Source organism: Ornithodoros turicata, chromosome 1 (genome assembly GCF_037126465.1).
Source record: "Ornithodoros turicata isolate Travis chromosome 1, ASM3712646v1, whole genome shotgun sequence".
Classification (NCBI taxonomy): Eukaryota; Metazoa; Arthropoda; class Arachnida; order Ixodida; family Argasidae; genus Ornithodoros; species Ornithodoros turicata.
The window spans coordinates 8,572,841-8,577,742 of NC_088201.1; positions in this window are offsets into that span (position 1 = coordinate 8,572,841).

Below are 4,902 nucleotides of genomic sequence, written 5' to 3' on the forward strand. Positions count from 1 at the left end.
CAAAACTAGTGGATTTTTGGTGTAAATTTGATGAACGCCACCTATAGAGCGTGGGGTACGTCGGGAATTGTCGTCCGCTTCCGTCGTTGTACCGCTGCCTGCAGAACCACCTGGTGGGACACATTCTGTCCTCGGTACGATATTTAGACAACTCTACATGAATATAGTTAGAATAAAAAAGGCAAGAATGTTTATATCGATGAAATCCAGTAATTAAATATAAGACTGTACAGCAAAGTGCCGTTCTTGTTATGATTTCGCTGTGATCGCCGCGATCGCCGTGTTCACTAAGCCTAACACTTGCGACAAAAACGTATTATTTTCGGTTAGATATCGATAGAGGACCATCAGTTGAAGCTGATTTCCGAGAAACGTATATGACGATGTACATTTGCAGCGTAAAGCCAGTGTAGTCTGTGGAAATTTTTTGTCACGAAATCCCCGCTTCACTGTGTTTGTTTCCGTCGCCATTTTGGGTGGCAGTGAGGTGTCATGGCGACCCCCTTGATAAAAGGCAAACCCATCAGTGGAGCGAGAAACTGTGATTGATAGGTCGAGCCTCTTTTTGTGACTCCTCCCAATGGCCAAACTCCCTTTTAATATACGGCTCTGCTTCTACACTCTAAATCGTTTCACACCTTTAAAGGTGTAAAATAGGTGTATTAACAAAGATCACACCCCTTTCACGCCCTACAACTTTGTTTTGGAAGTTCCTGAGGGTGTAACGATGGTGTAATACCCCCTCAGGTGAAATATGGTGATCAGTGTATCGCATGGGTGTAGGAAGGGAGTGTGTTTATTTTCGTTCACGTGAACAAAAGTAAATGTGTACAACAACAGGGTACGGGAAGTTACATTACAAAAGTGCATGACGTGAATTTACAACACGTCTAGCATCTAGTAACGTATGCAGATTTGGAGGATCTATTGATAAAGTGCCTAAATTTCTTAAAACACGTTGCTCCTCATTGCAAGACAAAACAAATACATGATAGTGCTCATCATACTCAACTGTAGTTAATGTTTGTATGAGAGAAATTGTGTCAGAGTTAATAATCAAGAGTGTTATCATTGTCAACTGCACTTTTCACATAGACTATAGATTCTGCGTGAATATCACGGTCATGAGTGCAACACCGAATTGCTTCTGGGGCATGTTGAAGTAGTATCTCCTTGGAACCATGAGTAGATGTGGCATTTCTGATGAAGGACTGCGACCACACGTACATTTGATAAAATTTATGTGTTCTTGCTAATGAAAGGGTTATGTTCTTAAAATGTAAATTTTTTCTAGCAACATCTTCCCTTCGAAACGCATACACCATACAGCTAGGATTGGACCAAACATCCTGATGAGTCGCGGATAATGAACAATGTAATGCATTTTACAGGGGTTAGATATTTGTGGGTACAACACTGCAAAGCCTTGAAGAAACGAATAAATGCAACGTTCTAAGTCAGGAACATGCATATCGGGGAGGTACCTGCTGAGGTCTACAATTTCACGAAAAGCTATTTACAGCTACCACGCCATACATGATTTTCTGTATGTCGGCTGTGCATGTTCACACACATATTAAATCACCTTGATGTACATACATATTTGGACCTCAATGTGATTATATGCAATGTGCTGGTAATTGTGAATACACAGTAACCCGCATATTGCCATGAGCCCAGCAGTTTTATTCGGCGTTACACCTGTCATAGTCGTTTGTGCATTAAGAACAAGATATGACAAGTAGTGCAACCTGAACTGGTAGCGCCGAGAACCTGAAAAATGTCTTCCGGTCGGGGCCTTCTTTTATTGACTCTGAGGGGAAGCACTGCACATGACGCAACAGCGCCTTTGACAATTATTTTCAGGAACAACATGCGCGCCCAAACAAGATATGAGCAGGTAGCAACCCGAGATACAATCATCAGATATGATAACTCCCTTTACACCCCAGTTGCCATGAGGGTGTTGGAATACACCTTAAAAGGTGTGCGCCATGAACATTTTGATTTACACCCTTTAAGGTGTAAAACGGTTTAGAGTGTACGCTGCAACCACATTGCTGGCGTCCTCGGCAGAGATTGAACCCGCAACCAACCTTGGGGTCAGTTGGCGGACACGCTACCAACCGCTCAACTATAGGGTGGTAAACATTCCATACGAATATTTATTTTCCACCCGATGTTTTGAATGATGATGATGATTGAAGCTTTAATGGCGCACGGACAACTAATTAACGTCATAATGCGCCAAAACTATGGTGAAATTGTGACTAGTTAAAAGTATGTATGAACATTCCTGAGGATACGACTAGTTAAAAATAAACGTGATGTCTAATAAAAAGAGGGTATGAATAAAAAAAAAGCACATCAGTCTAAAACTACAAAAGGTGTACAATTTCAGTATCTCTCAAGACATTAAAAAGCCCTACTAAAAGGGGTGATAGCCTCATCACCGAGCAATAGCACTGAGTGAAGAGGTGAAAGGTGTACCTAGAACTCTCTGAAGTGATGCCGACCATGGGTTTCATGATGTGGACATGCGATGAGTATATGTGTAACGCAGAGAGAAGCTCACCACAGTGCGCGCACTGAGGTGGCTCGTCTCCGCAAAGTAAAAAACCCATGGGTGAGGAATGTTTGGACACTGTCGGTGCCTTGATCGTAAAATGCTACACAGACGACTTTCTGGGCACTTTCCCTGACTTCTGATGCGAGGTTTATTCAAATGGATTTTGTTGTGTGCCTGTGTGTCCTAGAAGTTCTGCCATTTTGTGATGTCTTGCATGGGGATTTTGAACTCGTGGCTGCAGCAGCCTGGTGTGCTAATTCATTGACCGATATTTATATACCTGTGTGGCTGGGCACCCACCATATGCAGAATGGAGGAACGTGTATTTTTCATATAAGTCAATGCCGGATGTTGCGGGGTACTTCGTATTCTCAGTGCGTATGATGCCCCAAGGTAAAACCGCCGTCTTTTCAAGGAATATTCATGTTATTCAACATACAAACTCTAGATTGGTGAGGTTCAGAAAGCACCGAGCCATCGCCTGAGCCACTGGTGATGAACAGGGTATAAGGGACACGGATTGATGGGCGGAGCCGTAGGGCCCATAATGTATATTTGAGCGAATGCAGGCAGTATAGGGAGTGTGCGACAAACTGGTGGCGCCGCGATGCGACCTCCGGAGAAAGTACCTTGCGTGATAGCCGCCGGTTAGCCAGCTTTGTTTACATGTGAAGTGCGGGTGTCTTTTTTTTTTTGCCACACTGGAACTGTTGCATCGCTAACTGTGCCAGCACCTAAAAGAACTCTTCATTAGGGACCTAATGTTTCATTTCTCGTGATTTCTATGCTTCCAATATCACCGAGGGCACTAGACTGGCAGCGAATAGCGTTTGTGACGTGCGTTCGGTCATTGCATGAAGTGTGCACAACATATTCTATTTCTTTTGTTCTAGTTTCAATGAAACTGAATGAGGACCTGAAAAATGATCAATGATTTAAAGTTGCCACTTTCGGGACGGTGAAACGCCGCTGGATCGTGATACTGATTGAGGTGTTTCATCGCCAGTGCCCAGAACCGATATTGCTCCCGGTAATCTGGTTGACGAGTCTCACAATGAGAACGGAAGTTCTACGTTGTCCAAAAGGTTTAGCTTCAGTATTTACGCACCGACCATTTCACAGCTGTCGTGCCGCAAGCTTACGGCGGTAGCCGAGGTAAAAACTCATAATTTCTTTTTTGAGGATCTCTTTAGCGTTATTGTACCTGAAGATACTGGAAAACCTGCAGTACAAGTTTAGACAATAAGTTGTGACCTCACGTGATTATTTGTATGGATAAAACGGACGCACGATGTAGATTTCAGTGACGAAGCTATGTGTGTGCAAAGAGGACGAAAGGAATGCAAGACTCAGTCAAAAACATATTACACGTGGCTGGAATCAGAGAAATAAACGTATAGCCTTCGCTAGCAAGCCAGGATTTTGTGAGGCGTCAAATAACCATCCTCTCGACGTATCACTTACAGGTATTTTGACCAGACAGACGCGAGTGGCTGTTCTCCTTCCGCACTGTTAGATACATTATAAATACGGTGATTGCTTCTGCGCAGTTTGTCTCCATTCTCTTCGTTCGCGCCCCAGAAAGGTTCCACATTATTTGCACTTCGAAAATTAGCCCTTGTAATTACGGCGGTCGCCACGCAAGCTACGGTTCCACTGAGAATGCATAGAACGGGCGGCGTGGTATCACGTCAGATACTTCCAAGACCGCCACTGCCGGCGCTGTCGCGACGGAGCAGCGCCCCCTCCCCCCCCCTCCCTTTTGGTGTCGCACGGTCCCTATCCACACGGCGGATCCTTTCCTGAGCTGTACCCCAATACCTATGCGAGGGAATTTTCAGTGAACTCAGTGACCTGGCGCGTTTCACCTTCAACTTTTGGACATGGGGCTTGAAGGTGAGCTTGGAGTCGAACACGACGCCAAGAAATTTGTATTCCGATTTTAGACCGATGCCTTGTCCGTTAAATTGGAGAGTAGGGAGGTGGAAAGACCTCTCTCATTCTTGAGAAATGGACACACACTGTCTTGTCGGGTGAGAATTTAAACCCGTTATGTGACGACCATTTGGCAATTTTATTTATGCAGAGCTGCATCTGTCGTTCGCAAATTGACAAGTTCGTAGTACAACAAGATATTCTCTGTATGTAGACGACATTCAAATATGATATGGAAGGTGGAATGACACTGGCCACAGAGTTGATTTTTGACAAGAAATAATGCAACTGAAATATGTATAGGACCATATAAATAAGCCACAAAAGGGGCCGGTTGGTGCATTACTACCAAACGCGACTGAGCAAAAACATAAGGACAGGGATGGAACAAGTCCACT